This window comes from Papilio polytes, unplaced genomic scaffold, assembly GCF_000836215.1.
Source record: "Papilio polytes unplaced genomic scaffold, Ppol_1.0 DF821288.1, whole genome shotgun sequence".
NCBI classification, from domain to species: domain Eukaryota; kingdom Metazoa; phylum Arthropoda; class Insecta; order Lepidoptera; family Papilionidae; genus Papilio; species Papilio polytes.
This window is the reverse complement of record NW_013527916.1, coordinates 599,845-620,174: the sequence shown is the minus strand read 5'-3', so window position 1 is coordinate 620,174 and position 20,330 is coordinate 599,845. Positions and strand designations below refer to the sequence as shown.

The 20,330-nt window shown below is 32.8% G+C and overlaps 1 protein-coding gene across 2 annotated transcripts in view; it reads right to left on the bottom strand.

Moving 5' to 3' along the window:
• LOC106109514 (UNC93-like protein) overlaps positions 1-20,330 on the bottom strand; it is a 65,765-nt gene that overhangs the window by 14,679 nt on the left and 30,756 nt on the right. Inside the window, exon 2 of one of the 2 annotated variants that reach the window (XM_013291037.1) lies at positions 17,232-17,319. The exons of the other annotated variant lie outside the window; for it this stretch is intronic. The gene's annotated coding sequence lies outside the window, so the exon portion shown is untranslated. The remainder of the gene's footprint in view (positions 1-17,231; positions 17,320-20,330) is intronic. 2 annotated transcript variants of the gene reach the window in all.

Genomic DNA, 20,330 nt, shown 5'->3' with positions numbered 1-20,330 from the left:
ACACTTGCATATGATCATTGTTAAGTAAAAATAAACTGGTCGCAACAAGGACGTCGACTCGACCAATACGATTTTATTCGAACATCTTTCCTCTTGACCGATTTTTTTTGTATGAAACACATGTTACTGAATCTAAAAAATAACATCTTTGAAATTTAAAGACAAATATGGAAAAGAAACAAATACTTTTTTTTCAATACTTCTAATACTAATCGGAGACCATTAAAAAAACTTCAAATTTATACAATTAATATCAAAATCCTGTTCACCGCAAATATTCCAGTGTAAGGTAAATACCATATTTATGTAAGCAAAGTTTATTTGTTGTAGTTGGTCTATTAATATTTATTCACAATGTGTGAAGTGGTACTAAATAATTCACAATAGTTCAAACAGCTACATAATAGTACTATATACACACTGAACAACAAATAAGAGCAACGAATGAAGCCTTTTGTTGATATAAAATTATCAAGACGTGTACGAAGATAATAGGATGGTCCTGTCAACTATTAAATCAAATAAGCAGTGTGCTAATATCTCTATGATGATGCTTGTTAGAACCGTATTGTTTATTTTTTAGTGGACAAGATGCGATATCATTGTTATAAATTACCACTTGCTAAATCACTTATTACAGTTTTGCTAAGTACACTTAGCTGTTCACTAAATATAACCACATTATAAAGTAAATTTAAGAGATGATATAGTCTATATTTCTGTTGTTAAGACGACGTCAGAGATTTATAGAAATTAAACTTTAATATAATTAACGAATCACATTACAAATGCGATTAAAAGTAAAAAGCTATATAATCTATTTCCGAAGTATCTGAAGCTATTATGCGTTGAGCAGTGTATTTTAAATGTGACGTCGGTAGGAGCTTGTGCACAGAACTGTACGAAACCGAATCTAAATTGCTAATAAACGACACTTCAAATTGTGAACAACGAAGAATCACTTCTTCATTACTGAGACTTCTATTTACATTGAAGTAAATAAGCTGTAGAGACGTCCTAATTCGTGGCCAAGTAGAGCCAATGACCTAAAAGTTCGGTACGAATTCGTGCACGTGGTCGAGGATTCAAATTCCACCATTTGACGATTATCGTCAACTATAACATCGCACAAACCTAGGCCTGCTTTAGTTGGAATAGTGCAAGATAAATTATTAAACAAGCTTTCAAATAAATAAAAATACAAAAGTGTGTAGTCAACGTGTTCTTCCAAATTTCTTCTATATCAAATTTTATCGAAATCCGCTCATCCGTTTAGGCCACTCTAACAAACATCCATCCATCTAAACCTTCACATTTATAATATTAGTAAGATTAATAAAAAACTGCTAACATTTGAACCAAAAATAATCAGAAGCCGTTTTAAAATTTATAAAAACACGTCTGAAGAACAATCCAGCAGATCTGAACTCGCTAGAAATAAATTACCTTAACAAAGAAAACACGAAAACGTCTAAATTACCAATGATAAATACAAGCGATAAAAACTTTGAATAAAACTGATGTTTTTAACAGCATGAATTTTCAAAGTAGTTGTATATCATGAGATTTTATTTAACATTTTTTTAATATCACTTTCCATGTAGGTTATAAATGTTACATGAAGAATTCTAAATCTGTTACACAAATAACAAATTGAGTTTTTTTGCTTTAGAAGAAGGAGATCTCGGTACATATACTTGGTACTGCCAGTTTTCAAAACTTTATAAATTAATGTCGTTAATTGTCGCTTCGCAATTTTAAAGTATAACATTTAAGTATTAAAATACAGATGATATGAGTATATTCAATTTATTTACAATTGTTTTCAGTCTTGAGACTAAATGAGGCTTCATCTGGGCCAGGGGTAATTAGTGGTAATAATTTGTGACAATAAAAGTCTCAATCGAGGGTCGAGATGTTAGAGCTGCGATTCAGTCACGGAAAAATTTCCAACGCGATCGTTCAACAATTAATTTCGTCACGCGAATACATTTTTATTAATCCATTCATCAATAAACAGAACAGAAAAACTTGAAAACAAACATGACCCGTGGCCCGTGGCAGCATCTGAATGCCCCCAACGGAATTGTTTAGATAATTACGCGCAATAATTCTGGGAAGCGTTATTTAATTGTTATTCTCCGGCGAGAATTGGAAGTTTTTTTGCCTCGATTTTGTGATTGTTTCTTTATTTTTTGTTACTTGTGATTAATGTTTTTTTTTTATAAATTCTTTTAGTGCTGCAAATTTAGTGAATACACGAAATTTTTCTCCACGCTTTGGAATTCATATAATTAAAATTAATGAAGTAACATATAAAATATCACACATATAATGTTTTAGGAATGAGATTGCGAACATTTAATTCTTGCATTCACAGAATTAACGGATCCATTCAAGACAGCAGCGTTAACCGGTCTGGTCGCGGACGCCTATTTATTGAAATGATTTCCTGCTTCAAGTTAAGATAAATATCCAATAATAAATAAGTCCTACATTCCTATGCAGGCGCGCCGGCTCGGACTGAATTTATTGGCAAAGAAAAAAACCGTTCAAACTAGCTTTCTAACAATCAAGATCGATATCAAAAAGACGAAACAAATTTACCTTCTTAACATTCCGTTTGCATGTGATCTTAAGAGAACCGTAATTCCTATCTAAGAACAGGCAGCGGCTTACTTAAGTCTCGTTTACCGTTCTATCAAACAAGTTTGTGTTGGTTGCGTTGGTAAAAAAGAAATAGGCGAAAATCGCGACGGCACTTAGTCTTAAACCCACAAGCTGAATGTAGTTTGCATGCACTAAAGGTGTAGCCTTAGTATTCAGATGCTAAGCTATAGTAACGGACCGTGGCAGCCTTGCTAACTGAGCGGAATCTAAAATAACGTTATCACGCCACGCTATCTTTAATTCTTCATTGCAATTAATCCACCAGACGAAGCTGGTTCCAACCACTTAAATCTGATATGTGGCGGTTGATCAGGACAAAGTCGGTTTCTTGTTCATGTCGTTGATCCCAGCACATGTACACCCATGAGGGGCGTTAACGAGGTCATTTAATACCAGTGTATGAGCACACAGAACAATGCGAGCAATCACTCAGCGTCATCCCTAAACCCTGTTCTTATTAGTATCATTCACACGCAAATTGTTGCAACTTCTTTGCGTCCAGGAAGTTCTTGAAATATAAATTGAAGTTAAATTTTTTCATGTCGAAAAATATTCAAAACAATTTAACTACGATCGACAAAAAATTGCGCAGTACGATTCTTGTGAACAAATCGCCTAGAAACGTATCTAAAGTTAATATTGACAGCGATGTCAGACAAAACAATGTAACCAAACCTTTAAAATATAATTCATAATGATAACTAAAAGACAAAACTTGAACTCGGATTGCAAATAAGGTTTAAGTGATTGTAATAAAATATCACTATATAAATATTATGATAAGCCATTTCAAGTAATAGATTACTCTTCGCTTTATTATTATCAATTAATAAATAAATGTTACATATTAATGCGATAGTAAAGTTTCGATACTTAACAAAATATACCTTTAACGATTGCCAAGTAAACATATTATTTTTACTCTAACACAAGATAACATTTGTTAAAATATCATAAATCTCAAAACATCAGTATTTATTGACTGTTTAATAACCATAAAAACTCTTTGGGCAAATTTCAACAAATCTTGAAAAACAACGTTAAAACTTACGCTAAAATCTTAATTTGTTTTCCATTTTAGTGAATTATCCGAAACACTAATAACATTTCTCTTACACACGTGCATATATTTCTCGAATTATATGCGTGTAATGAATTTAGTTTTTTGTATTTCCTGTTTCATCCGACGACTAGAAATTAAATTGTCTATTGGATATACATATGTGATAAAACGCTTCAGTTTTTGACAGTCAAACTGTAAAACGACATTAACATATTAAAAAAAACAATCTTTGTATTCTCTCTCTGCATCGTTTTGCTCACTCCTGAGTAATTGTAAATTAAATAGCTAATTACATAAACATTGACTGTACTATAGTAGAAACATTCTGAAGGACATCTTACACTTCATTCGGCAACTGATATTGGTTATGCTAAACGCTGGAATATAAACTAATAGGTTATATATGTACATAAATAAATAAAAAAATGTATTTTAGTATAACTATATTGTATTCCAATTAAACAACTAATCTTTCCGAATTTACGAGTTTAGCGTAAATTTGTTCATCATTGATAATTGACTGGCTTAAGTTTTAAAAATGATATTGTACATTTCTATATTAGTGATGCGTCATATCCTTTTCCTTGTTTCAGGAGTGACAAGTTCGTATTAGTTCCTTTCGTTCAATCAGTCATAGTTTGTAGACATTGATAACTCTGTTTACATCAAATAAATACTGTTTATTTTAATACCGCCACTCGTAGTCAACATTGTCTATCATGATTTAATTGTTTGGTTTAATTGGTATGGTTAAAACGTATAAAATTCTGTTTCAAAAAAGAATAAAGGGTTTATCTATACTAACATTATAAAGAGGAAATATTTCTATTTTTATATGTATTGGAATAACTCAAGAAGTTCTGGGCCGATTTTGAAAATGTTTCGCCGTTAGAAAGGTAAACTATCTGTGAGTGACATAGGCTACATTTTTTATTTTCATGCGGGCGAAGTCGCAAACAGTAGCTAGTCTACGAATATTTGCGTGTCGGTTGCGACAATGTATTCGACTTTGATGATGAAATCGTAAACAAAGCCATGTATTACAGAAATTTTCCTTGCTAATTTCGAAGAAAACTTAAAATATCAGTTTACTGCTAATCACAATTTACTAAGCGAAGTTATACTCGATCTATTTATACGTCGTTTACTTTCTTTTGCGATCTTTTTATAAACGGCCATTCAACGAGTCGACTACTAGTTTTTCTCGTTTCTAGACTAGATCGACGTCCGAGATATTCTTAGAAGATTAAGCTACTTGGTTGCAAGTTGACGGTTTTTGCACAATGTTTTATAAAGTCGATACAACTTCGTGATAGTTTTACGTAAGAATCTTCAGCGATTCGTAACATTTATGTTAGTGGAATTATTACATTCGAATAAACAGAGAATATTGTCGTACAAAATGAAATTCACGGAGGTATAATCTCTTTGTTTACTAAAAATATTTTTAGTGAAAGTTTTGGCATTTACACATGATAATTAAAGTAGGACATTTTTTAAGAAAGTTATTGATGTTTTTAGTGTTATTTCCTGAACTCAATGTTGAGTTTGGTGTGCTTACTCTAAGTGGAACGGATGATTGAATTATTAAGGAATTAATAAAAGGTTTATTGTAAGGTTCCCTACGGTTCTCTCAACTGTCCGTAAACAAACCACGGACGCGCGTTAACTTATTGTTCGTAATGCGACATTAATGATTGACAACAATTAATGCAATTGATCCCGTCTCGTCCTTCAATTTAAAGAATACAAAGTTAAGCGCATTTTGCGGCCTTCATATGTTACATTTGTGGGCCACTTTAAGACTGACCATTTAAGATTGGTTCAAGGTATATCAATCCCTTTTTTTATTTCTTAATTGGCAAGAATTCTAATAACTCCTTCGTGACGTATCCGTCAATGGCGAACCTTGCTTTTTCCGAGAGTGTGACTTAATTATGAAAAATGACATGAGTAAAATGTTCGAATTTTAAATATTTTTGTACTTAAGCGAGTATCTCCTTTTTGGAATTTTAGTGATTTGATTGTTTATTTACTTATATAAATAGCTGTAAATATATTTGATAGCATATCGATATAAATTGTACTGAATGTCAGTAGTGTACATAATCTTAATCCCTGGCTTAGTGACATTGATTATGCATAATGTATTAAATTCTGAGTGTGAATTACATTACAGGCTAAGGGTATACTCACAGTTATTGCAATTCAAATTAGAAACTAATCCAACATTAATGATCAAACGATACGCGAAAATCGTTTGCATTGTCTTGAATTTCTATCATGTCGTGATCGATAGGGTTGGCGTTGAATTTTCCCTTTTAAAACGTGTACGCAACGAGAATTGCAATGTATGAACGTTCGCGCAACAATGCCTATGTTGGTAAGGTTTTTCGCTCTGCGTTGTACAACTCAGTTTAAGAACGGATTTTCCTTTCGGCATATCCAGCTATGTAAATTTATTCGAGAAACGTTCACATTTTAAACGTATCTAAGCTTCGCAGTAAGAATAGAAATTTATTACGCAAAAATTTATATTTATATATATTAAAATACAAGTACATGATTTTATGGTAGAATAAGGAAGGGAAGATGTAATTATTTTTTTTGAGTTGATGGTTCATTCTTTAATTTGTCGCGAAATTTAAATGTCTTACTGAGTGTATGTTTCCAAATAACGGTCCATATCTATATTAAATTTTATGTCTGCATTGATAAGTGAAATATCGCATTTCTTTTGCTACGTCAATCAAAGGTATTTTAATAAATATTTATATATTTTTATCTTAATCTAAACGGTCAAATCAAAAACTAGTTTGTCGGTGATTGATGTCTCAACTACGACAAACTCTTGTGAAAGAATTTTCGTTGTATATTATAAAACACGTAACAGTTTATAAACGAAACAAAATATATCTGTGTAAAATAAGATAATACGACGAAAGAATTTTATTAACCGTACAATCAAAAGTCAAAATTAATTTATTTATCCCTATTAGCACATCACTAATACTTTATTTAAATCGACATTTCCTGTCTACAATAAATTCGTAAGTCTATAATATTTAAATATCGGTTATCCGAAGCAAAAAAAACACTTAATTCGTAACACGTCCTCATTACATCGACCTTCGTTATTTAGCCGCATGTCGATATTTTGATACATAATAATTTTATATTTAAACTTGCTTCAAATATATTAAACATAACAGTTATAAATAATATTTAAAATTATAATATTATATAATAGAAGAATACATTCATATTTAAAATACATTTTATAACAGAAGAAAAATTCGTTACGTATGATAAAGTATTTTTCGGGGCAGATTTGCACCGAACCACTTATCTTTTCCCTATCGTAATTCAGTACAGTATTCCATTAAAAGGACCGTTCATGATCTCGACTGTGTATTGTGATTAAATTCAAGGTATCATTGGGCCTACGTCACATAACTTATTACACATTAACGTCATACTAACGTTAACCTTATTAAATAAACATTCATAACGTTGTGGCCACTGTCACACCTGTCATTTTCCGCGGCTTATTCATTTTGTTTTTATCATTATAGCGCCGCGCCTCCGCCCAATGTCTCGTATCTCGAATAATTATGCGTCGAGCAATACTTACTGCATCTGTGTTGAAATTAAATGCAACTATTGCACGTTGACCTTCGACAATGCGACGTTAGTGCTTCATTTTAAAGCGAATTCAAAACGTGGCGCGGTTTACAACGCCTTTAGGAACAACCAAGTTAGCTATATTGGGTAATGTTAGACGCTACTTTATTTAGAAATACTATCAATGGCCCGTGAATATATTAGATCGATGCCGTCCAATCACATTTCACGGAGTAGATGAACGCAATATAACTAGTATTGGTCAATCTTAGGACATATTCAGACCTACTGTAGAATGTTATTTGTACTGAACATCATACAGTTTCATGCTATTCTGTACTAGCTATATTTTGTAGTTACTTTGTGTAGAACGTGACATTTTTGTGTGTGTTTTTTCTTATAAGAGAAAGAGGCAAACGAGCGGCGGGAACACGGCGGGAGGTGGTCAACGACGCCCATGGCGATCCGCAACACCTGAAGAACTACAAATGCTTTGCCGGATGTTGAGGAAATTGTAGGCTGGCTTCTTGAAGGACCCTAAGTCGTATTGGTTTGGAAATACCGCCGAGGACAGACCGTTCGATAACGCGGCTGTGCGTGGCAGAAAGTTCTGCTAAAACCACACGGTTATGGAATGCCAGCCATCGACATGGTGAGGATGGTACCTGGCGGTCTGTCGTGTCGTCCGACGACGAAACTCCGGAGAAATCGTTCTAAAACAGCTCCTCGGAACACTTGTTCAGAAGGTATTTTAGAATATGTTAGTGTAAAGATATCCCTTTGCAATGAAGGAAAAAAATACTATTATCTGTTAGTCTGAAAAAGAATTGTTTACATTATTCGTTATTATTATCCGTCGATAAGACTAAAGATATCACAGTCGCGCCTTAATGACCTTTATCTATCAGATTCTGAGAATTGTTAATCTATTTTTTTGTCAGGTGAATTACCATTTGCAATACGTGTAAATATTGTTTAACTGCATATTGTCGTCATTTTCCGCAACAGTTTAAAATTAATCGTAAATGAAATATTTCAAGTAATTAACGTGCAGTTTCTTTGATGATAGTCAAGTGGTCTTATTCTGTTCGTTCTAGCTTTTTATCATGGTTAATAATGAGTTGGAATTGTGTGGATGCTTTAACGGAAAGTTTTCATAGACGATTTATTTTCATGAAAATCTATTTTTATCAGTCACATTGTTTCAGAATAAACTGAGCTATATTTCTGAATGAATGTTGGGACACTGGAAGTCACGAGAGTAGTTAAGGCATTTCTTTACATCAATTTTCCTATTTAATATGTTTCGTAAAATCTATCGTTTTTAATTCTCCAATCAAACGATAAATCCGATTTATGTCTATCATCTACAACACAAAGGAATTTTATATGTGAAAGGTCATTGACTTTACCGCGAACGTTAGTAACCAATCAAGCATTTTGTCTTGTCGAGTGGAATTGACAGCGGCTGTCAGTTAGTCGTGATAATCTGTGGCCGATAATCAACCGCATGCATTGGCTATAAGCCATATCAACACTACATGTAAAGCGTTCGCACGTTGTGTTAAGCCTTATTCACAAACTACCTGTTACCCGCGACTTTGTCCGTGCAATATTCAGATAAAAAATTAGCCTATATGCTCTTCAGTGAAAGCCCAGTCTAAATCAGCCCAGCCTTTTCGGATATTACCCGGGATAAACGCGGCTTGCGGACAGACAGACAGACAGCCATTTTTTTAAATGCGATTTTCGTCATCAGCAACACAATTACTTCATCTTCCCGAAAACTGGATTTTTCTTTTGATATTATGTATACAAACAGACACTACAATTTTATTATATGTATAGATTACACATACAAATGAGAAGTTAAAAAATATCTACAAAAAACGTGTGTATTTAGCCTGCTGCCATAATGCAGACTTCCTTATGTCGAGAATCTTGACATGTAGATAGCTTTTAAAAAAAATAAAACCTTTTTAATTAGTTGAAACTAGTTACTATTAGTATATATTAAATATTTGCAAAATCATTATGTTATGCATATAAGTAAAGTTTTGTATGTTTTAAGTTGATGTACACTATGGTTTTCGATCCTTCAAATCTTGTCTAGAAGTTAAGTAAAAAATCGTAGCACACCAGACAATTGCTTAACTTCAAAGCTATACGACTTGATTTGGTTCAAATATCGTTTAGTTTATCGTTACGAAAACTGGTTTTATACGACTTGTAAAACGTCTGAGCATGCGATTAAGATGTTCCTTAAGGTCATCCGAATGCTTGTACTAATATTGTCTATATCTATACTATTATAAAGCGTAAACACAGACTTCTTTGTTGCCTAAGATGTTAGCAATTACAGCATATTTTTGAATAATTATTTTTTAAATAAAAAGCCCTAGACTTACGTCACGCTTTAAGCTATATATTTTCAAGCCATTAAACTTAGAGGGTAAATGTTTTGGATAAAAACCCTAATGTGGGAAAGAGACCATAATTCGCTGCCAACATCAACAACAACGTCTTGTTATTTTGACATCTGCAATTGATAATTTGAAAAATGTAAACAATAAAATTAAATTTTCATAAACTCATGCGGATGAAGTCGCACGGGAACAGCTAGTGTTAAATGAAATAGAAGTGTTTATTTGGCCGTAGATCAGGAACTATTAATGAAACGTGTTTTTGATCTTGAATTGTTTCTGTGGTAGTGCAAGACAATTGATTTCTACGAAGACATCCCTAATAATATACAGCGTAATATTAAGTAAGAATTGATCATGGTGTATAAATTTACAAACAAGACGTTGTTAACGTCGAAGCATCCAGTCACTACGCCTTGTACACTAGGTGTAAAGGTGAAGAGGTCATAGGGTCTCCTTGCAATAGACGTTGCGGCACTTTGAGGTATGCAGCCATCCTTGCGAATATTATTAGTACAAATGCCTCTAGAATTATGTTTTCTTATAAATCTAGCTTGGATTTCCACAGTCACGAGTTAAAACGTATGCCTTTGTTTTTTCAGTCACAGTGAAGGAGAGGAAGAGACGATATGTTATACATGTCTCTCGATGGTGGAAACATAGATAGTTAAAACAGCGCATCAAGCGAAACAGCGACGAGCAGTTTCTTATAAAATTGAATTGTTAATTCGACATCCTTACTAGTTTTTCCAGGAAACGTCGGTAATTTTAAACAATGTCCTCCATTCTCATTGATCGTTCAAACATTTCCTAATATCAATTAATATTGAAGGTTAAAAATTACGAATGTATAAAATAAAGTTTCTTCACAATAATTAAAATTAAGCGGATAAACCTTGATCAATGTTATTCTAATATAGTTTTAAAACGAATCGTTTTACGTGGTTTCATAATTTTAAAATACTTTACAATTTAAAAAGAAGCGATTGCATGTATACTTGGCACTTCCGAATATGTTTGTGTTAACATTTTGGGGTATCTAGTAAAGTGGAATTACACTTTTGGGAGGTTGACTATACCTCGTAATTGCAAGGGAAACTCTCCTACAGTAACAACGGGTTACGTATTAAAACTATTTTTAATGTTTAACGAAAACAAGATCGCGTGTTGTGTAAAATAATACGTTAAACGTTTTTTTCACCCGGCAACAGATATACAATACACAAATGGCTGCACTTTACATATGTTATCAAATGTGCCAATAAAACTGAGTCGCTTTCTATTCTTTTGTTTTCTTGTTAAGTTATATGGAAATTTCTATTCTTTTTTGGTGTAAAAAGAAATGATGTGCTAAATTTAAAAATACAGAATAAATACGGCTATATAACTAGCTGTTGATCGCGACTTCGCCTGCGTGAAATTAAAAAAAATATAGCCTATGTTACTCAGAGATAAATTACCTTTCTAGTGGTGAAAGAATTTTTGAAATCGGCCCAGGAAATTTTACGTTAATCGAATACATACAAAAATAAAAATCTTACCCCTATTTATATTTTTTTTAAAATACGATAATTATTATTAGTATAGATAAATCTATCACTTTGAGAATGTTAATATAAAAAAAAACTTTAATTCACTACTTCAATGCTACATTATGTAATTGCAATAAAATTTGTCAGTGAGTATATATTTACTTATGTTTTAAACTGTATACAATAATGCGGAAACGTCTAAATCGATTTCAATTTATATAATCAAAGAATACGATCAAGTGAATGGAAAATATATAACATTATAAATTAGCCGGTTAACAAGACTTACCTGACGTGCCCTACTTATTAAAATTCCATATACGAGTACAGTCAATTTCAACTAACAGTGGTAGAGCCCGCTTTAACATCTTCGCACGAATGGGCCGGCTCGCCCGGTGCAATACCACGACCACACAGAAAACAGGCCTGAGGTGGAAGCAATTCCGCCTTTCGTCTGATGAGTGTGATGCCGGAGGACTAATTTTAGCCCCTTTTCCTTTCCACCCTTTTCTTAAGAGAAGGGGATGGAAAGGAAAATGTCTTATTTATGAGCGTTTCCTCCACCGTAAATGAAGGGTAGGAAACGCAAATTGCAATTGTGGATGTTTATGGGCAGCGGTCGCTTTCCGTTTCGGTGGATTCAGGTGGCCGCTTGCTCGTTTGCTACCTTGTATTATAAAAAAAAGATATTTATACACTGTATTTATTTTTTACAGTATGTTAAATATTAATACGTGAAGCGAAAACTTTGTACCCATTTTTAAGGAACGCGTGAAAGGACGTGTAATTTGACACGGTTAAAGTTAACGAGAGAAGAAGTTCATAAAAATATTTTTAATTAAATTAAAAAAAATATTTTTTATTTACGAATTACTAGCTTTCGCCCCGACTTCGTTTGCGCGGGAAAAAAATGTGAGTAGCCTACGTGTTTTTTCAGACTGTCCTCTACATCTGTACAAAATTTAATATTAATAAAAAAAATATCCGTTCAGCCGTTAGGCTAAAAACCCTAACAAACATCCATCTAAACATTCGTATTTATAATTTTAGTATGATTTTCATGGAAAAGTTGACGTTAAATAAAAGCTAGATATAAATGTCTGTCGACAACAAGTTACAGATCTAATGCAACTAATCAAAACAAGAGAGAATCGCATAATGAAAGATAATCGAGGATAACTGGTACGCCTTTGTACAGGCCTGGCTTGATTTACTTACGCATGTGAGCCTTTAACTACGTCACAAACTAATGAGGCATGCAGTGAAATGTAACTAAGAACGAATTACTAACATATTTGGTAATCGATCTATATTCTTCCTAGGTATACTTTATCTACGATTGTGTAAACAAAATTTGTTTTTCCGTATTAAACCAGTTTTAAAATACAAACAATAGTTCAATTGAAAGCAATAATAATAGTAATATTACGAGGAAACGTTTGAATTGAAATTATACAACACGACAAGTAAAATGTCTGAAAACAACAAAAGAGTGTTTTTTTAACAAACTCGATAATATAGTTTATATATCTGTATATCATTACAAAATGCATACGTAGGTGTGTAATTAACTAATATTATAAATGCAAAAGTTAAGATGGATGGATGGATGTTTGTTAGAGTTTGTAGCCTAAACGGTTGAACGGATTTCGATGAAATTGTATTTCGACGAAGAAGATGTAGAGGATAGTCTGGAAGAACACATAGGCTACTTGCATTTTTTTAGTACCGCGCGGACGGAGTCGCGGGCGAAAGTTAGTATATAAGAATGAAAATCGATAACAACCTCTTAGATCCGACAAAATTAAGAATACTTGTGTCATGCATAATATAAAACATGACTCGTGACAATCTGACCTACAAATGATAATAGGCATATTTATAAAACAAAAAGTCAGAGTTATTCTTCTGGATGTTAACATTTACGTCCGTAAATTACCGCTATATGTGATCTTGGTCGTCATTTCTGTTGTTACAAGCATTGCTTAACACGTTTACTGCCGCAGGTAAAATCATAATTATTCATCTGGTGCGGCGGCGGGCCGAAATGCACCCCAATGGTATATCCGGCACTGCTTGACAGGTCTTTCTAGACCCACCAGCACTAGGATAGATTAAATTGCTGTAACTTTGTGGAAACATAATGTTTACTTTTTATGTAATGTATTCACACAGCGAGAGGGACATAATTTTCTTCGACTGCGCCAGCTTAAGAACCGCGTCAGGCCGATATCGGCCTGTTACGCAGTGAGTGTGTTAACTACAATCATCAATTGCCTGTGTAAGTGATCGATCGGATTAAATCGATTTGTTTAATCGTTCTTGTATCGAATTATTCAACAGTTTGACCGTTAGAATTAAATTTACTCGATCTTTTCAGTTCAATTACACACTATTACTGCAGCCGAGTCATTTAATAGTTACTTAAATAGCTCAGTGTAGATTCATAGCAATAGGGCAGAGGTAGCTCATAGAATTACTGGCGTTATACCAACTTCTTAATTTTTTCGTAGTGTAAAATGACTTTTATGCCATTAATGGCAAGGTTGACATTCGTACATCAACCCTGCCTACATAGTATGTATGCTAAGCAATCTAGTTAGTAGTGCGGTAAAGCCACATTGCCGGCCGAGAGGAAATTGCAGGCTCGCTTCTTAATGGACCCTAAGTCTTCAATAAGCTTCAAAATTTATAGCTATAACATTTTATAGTATTTTCACTTTGTTGTTTATTCGGTAACAATTAAATATAAAATTATTTAATTATGTAATGTACCGGTAATTTAAAAAATAATCATTATAAAATGAAGTGTTTTTTTTACAGAACGAAGGCACTTATTTGCTCGGCTCGTTGCAAGAATGTTTTTAAATAAGCTGCGGGTACGAGGAATGTGTTAACATATTTTCCTGTTTCGATTCTTAAAATTGTTTTAACGCCAACAATGTCTAATTAAATGTTGTAATACGAAAATTCTTAAGTTTGCACTTTTTATGATAATAAATCTCGGAAGCGGTGTAGATGTATAATCAACTTGCCGGTCACTAAATTAAATTTTAAATAGAAAAAGGCTTTCATACTGGATTATATTTACAATAGTTTAGGGAAAATTAACTCATTAACAATACTATTAATTCTCTATTGGAAAAATAACATCGTATTTTTATTGCTTGTAAACATTCTTTCGCACCGTTGGGGATAAACACTTGAAGTTTACCCGTTTTTTCCTCAATGCCTTTTACATTACCAGGTATCAACAAACACGGTTGATGCAATATTTGTATTGCTTATTTAGTAAGCAGAATTCTCGTCTTTTCATCAATTCCTATTGCCTTGCCAACATTATTTTAACAACGAAATCTATAACGTAAATGATATGTGGTTCTCAATATTACTACTTTCTGTTACTTGCTAGAAAATAAATTTAAAACCAAGCAACCAACGTAGAAAGAACTTAAAACAGATCGGTTATCAACGTTTACATTTGTATGTAATCAATAGTTGTTGAAGTTTGTGTGAAATGAAGCGTAAAACCGAATTGTCGCAAGGTTGCTGTCGCCAGAGAAAGCGTGACCTCGTATTGTTACAGTCGCATAAGCATACTGGAACTAAAGCGAAACACACACGAAAATGAAGCGAAAACCCAATTCAAAGTTTGCTTCAAGTGTGATACTATTTTTTGTGTCAAAACAAACACACATGACAATCTTGTACTAATAAAAAGTCGCTTCGCTTAGATTCCGGTTCACTTTCGCAAACGTGTGTGACCGGCATTAAAGTATATGTCTTATTTCTTATTTTACTAATATTATAAATGCGATAGTTTAGATGGATGGATGTTTGTTAGAGTTTGTAGCCTAAACTGCAGAACGGATCTCGAAGAAATTTGGCACATATGTAGAGGATAGTCTGGAAGAACACATAAACTATTCACTTTTGTTTTTTTACCACGCGAACGGAGTCGTGGGCGAAAGCTAGTATCATATAAAGTACATTTTAAAAACTAAATCTAAACTCCTCTATCTAAACTAATTATTGTATATGCTTTTATAATTAAAATTATAAATAACATCATAATAAATTAGCGTAATAATAAGTGTTTAAATCATTTATGTAACCTCTATTTCAGAACTCCTATTTAATTTGTTACTGCAACATATTTGTTTTGCACAATACAATATTGCTTTTTCCCAGGCCAGTCTGAACCAATGATTGTTATCAATCTAGACAATACAATATCAAAGATGTGGCAAAACTTGTACTGTTAAATGTATCGAATTGTTTTGGTATGTTTTTTTTTTTGGATGATGATAGTAAGAGTAAAAGCGGGTTCACAACTTCGACTAAACTATCACACAATTGACGTGCGATTGTCGATTGTTTTGCAGCTAATTCAACTGATTAGTTGCACAACTAAAATTCGAGTAGTGTACCATGTAGGCTCATAGTAAATAAAGCAAGACTAAACAGTGGTGCGATAATCTAGTCAAAGGTGTGCGCCCGCTCTTAATATGCATGTTCGTGTGTTCTTTTGTGGACACCCGTGTAGACTATTCCGCTTTACCGATAACGTATGAGATATATTTGATTCGTATCTCTCGGAGTATTATAGTAAAGACTTTTTGGTGTTTTAAATTAATTTGGAATACAGCATGTAATATGTAGATATTTTGGTTTATGTGCAATAAGAAAGTTACATAATTAAACGGGTAAAAAAACACAAAACTTTATACTAAATTAAGGTTATTTAATTACCGTAAAGTGTCCTAATAAATTTAATTCTTAATTCCTTTTGCTCTGTTAAAAAAATGATTATATTTTCAATTTGCATATTAAACTGTTATTTGAAATTTATATTTTAATACTATCTTTTCATCCTAACCGTTTTAATTAGCAGTAAAAATATTATGTGGTCTTTTGCATTAAAAATTCCACGTAACACTGAAAAAAAGATTCTGGCGAAAATTCCGCCAAATAATTTAAAACGCAGAATTATCATAAAGTTGACCCAAACCTAAAATTCATTACAATAATATGTCTAATTAAATAAAGAATTGCGTTACATTGATATCTAAGTTATTGTAATCTAGAACAATTTGTACAGAGTATTTTAATAAGTACTTAAGTTTTAATTAAACTAATTGCCATCTTTCATTATATACAATTAGCTGTTCTCATGCGGCTTCATCCACATGAAATTATGAAAATTTTATTTCATTGTTTACATTTGTCAAATTATCAATAACAAATGTCAAAGTGACATGACATTACAAACCTTGGCAATCTTGCTTCCTTGATGTTGGCAGCAACTTATGGTCTCTTTCCCACATTAGGGTTTTAATCCAAAATATTTACCCTCTCAGTTTAATGGCGCGATGATATATAGCCTAAAGCGTGTCGTAAGTGTAGGGCTTTATGAAAAAAAGAATTATTCAAAAATATGCTATAATTGCTAACATCTTAGGTGACAAAGAAGTGTGTGTTTACGCTTTATTATAATAGTATAAATTCAGCTGTCCTGATCGAAATAAGTGAAAGACCACAGCCATTTTTCTATTTAGGTGAGTTAACCAAAAAACCAAACAAATGTAACCCTGTCCTTGCACGCTTCCATTTAATAATAGAGGTATCATAAAAAGTGGATAGTGGTCATACGACTATTTAATATCATAAAGACATTCGCTGGTGATATAAAAAAGTATGCGATTGACATTTCCTTACTAGGCTTGAAAACTGATCACGCGCAAATCGTGCTTGCTACGTCACTGTTCCATTAATTGTTTTGTATTACGTATAAATAATCGCTATTTCATTAACTACATAAACTTGTTTCCTTCATGAATAATATGTCAGATTAAAAGATATCTTTCGAATATTAAGTGTCTTTTAATGTGATCAATAAATACAATATGTAATACGTACTACGTGATTGTCGTTAGCGGAGTACCGGCGAAGAGTCCCCGCGGGTAGGGAGCGGGGTCCGGGTGAATGGCAGGCCAGCCCTCCGTAGCTACAATCAAACCGGACTCGTGAGCGAGGCGTTACAACGCACAGCATCGCAAGCACGCCCAGCAATTCGCACAGCTAATATAAAGCCATTTTATTTGTTACGTAGTTTTAGAAACAAGGATTGTCAAAAAATAACTCTGTAATAAAATTAAGTATTCGCATCCCTTACAGATTCTCGTAACAGACCCACACCCCAGTTTTAAAATCACTTATGTTAGTTATGTCTTGAGATAGCGCTTAGCGGTATTATTGTTTCCTAAGTTTCCCCCTACTAGAATAAGAGGTCACTGTTGAAATATTATACGGAGATTAAGCGACCAAACAACTACTCTTAAAATTCAAATTAATTGAATCGTCACCGAGGACGCTACCCGATCGTTTTGACGTTGGAATATCGTCAACGAAAAAATGCAAAATTGTTTTCCTTAAACATTTCTTAAAACTCATTAATACTTTGGTACGAAATGATATAAAACGAGTTTATTTTTATTGGCATTTTAAATGATTTGCATGAAATAAACATCTTAAAATGTTTTCGATTAGGAGATTTGTGTTTGTTACACAATGCAACAGATAACTTGTTTGTGTTTCGTGTAAAGACTCGGTAACTTAGCATGAGACTGCGTTAATACTAAAACAAGCACTGCACAAGTCACAAGAGTGTGTTTACTAAAGTTATTCTTATCTCACCTTTCCAGTAATCATCAAAACGTCAAGTTACATAAAATCTTTGCGGATTAAAACAACTTAGACGGTATTTCAAATACATTTTAAATTAAACATACGTCAGTCTTTACGGCAATTTTGGCCCGACGCGAAAATTTAGACAACACGCGGCATTATTTTGCGTCTATTTGCGAAATTCGATCTTGACCGATAAAAGAGCAGTTACACAAAAAGTAGGGAAGGGCGCCTCACTCTTTCTTCACATACGAATATTTTTACAAACATAATGATTAATTGCCTTGATGTATAAAAAATAAGTTAATGGTTACGACGTCCGCATAGCAAATTACGTTTTTTTTGTGAACATCTAGTAAATCTCTTACAGGAACACGTGAACGATGCTTTGTCAAGGTTAAAACTTCGTTTAATGTTAGAGGGAATAAAACCGGATTTACATACGAGTATAAGATTATAACTGACATCATTATTTAAAAAAATTTAATTATGCTTTTAAAGTTCGTTTCCAAAAAGAAAATAAGTACTTGTAGTGTAATTGATTTGTTTTAGCGAATGATAATGGAAATTGTTTTGTTTTTTCTCGCGATTTTTTATTGTTTTTATTCAGTTATCGTAGGATTACATTACCGAAATTTATGTATTCACCATTGTATTGTATTTGCGTGTATATTCATTGTTAGTCTATCTTTTAGCGGTCTTGCGAAGCTTGATTTCCTTATCGTCAATTTATGTACGAACGTGATTCGCAATTTATTAACGAACTTTTGCCATGGATTCAGATTGCACCCGACTTGCTGACGAGCTGGCCAAGATAATCAAATAACATGTATAGAAGAAAACAAGCTGTATACTATGCATGTAATTATAAAAAAACTTAATAGGTTTTTTTTTTAATTTCTAGATAGTCTTACTTTCCTTACACGATTTTTAAATACATAGGAGATAAATATAGCTATTATTGAACAATTAATCTTGTTTAAAAGTCAAACACATTTAGCACTAACATTTCTATGCTGTGGATATAAAATATCTAGTTTGTTGTGATGTTTTAGTAATAAATATTAAAACATTTACCTAAAATAACTTTCTTATGAATACTAATAAACACCATCTTCTAATCAATTTATATCAGGACATAAAAGCTGCGAGTTAAATCGTTTATTTATTCGATACGAGCATAAGCTTCCCCTTTGCAAAATAATATGCAAGAAGCGACTGCGGAAAACGTCGAGATAATAATACAAGAATCATGAACGCCCGATGCATCGCTGATAAAACATCAGGGTACAATTTATGACAATAGTCGGTTCCGCTTCTCAAGTCCAACACATTAAATAAGCGCAATAGATATGTTTATTTGCTTTAAACACTGCACTTCCGCTCAGATGAACAACATCAAAGAACTGTAGCTGCACTCAACCCCTAGAACTGATGTGAGGTAAACATACTTTTTAAACCTGTTTATGCAAAAACGTTGTTCAAGATATTCGAATAAGGAAAATTAAAAAATATTATAACAACTTTAACTTGTAATATCAAAAAATATATTTTATAAGTTACAAACGCGCTTTTAATTTTTATCACGTATACTTTTGAAGCAAGAAGTTAATTATTTAGTCTTTAGTAACGTGTTTTAACATTGTTATAGTTAAGAGTATGTAATCCTTGTTAGCGTTGGCTTACACGGTTGTTTTAAAAACATTTTACGTTAGAATGTTATTGTGTAAAAATACCAATGCATTCCTTCCTATATAATGAAAGTGAACCGGTGACGCGTGCATATGTTTGTTGAAGTTCAGAAAAGCACATCTGTAAGTGTTTTGTGAGAAACGTGCGAAAGTATATAAATAGATAGCATTGCAAAGTAGCGATACCTGACGCTTATTTCCGTTGAGAAATTTTATAAAATGACGTTAAGTAACGGTACCTAACATTGATAAGAAAGATTTTAAAGAGCAGGTTATTTTGTAATTGTATACAATTTAATGGAGAAATGCATTTAGTCACGTACTAACGACGACCCTATCTTTTTATTCATGTTCTATCAAGTAGTAATTAGATATTTGTTTGCACCATATATTTGCGTTGTAAAATGCGCAGTAACTATTCTTGTAATACTGCTCCCTGCTACCCAGAACGCTAGTTAACGAGCGTCAAATTCTTAATTTGAAATATAGTTATTATTAAGATCAATCTATATCTATACTTATATAATAAAGCGTAAACACACTACTGTGGAGTAGGATGTCAGCAATCACAGCATATTTTTGAATAATTTACCCCTAAACTTAAGGCTATATATTTTTACGCTATTAAATTTGGAGGATA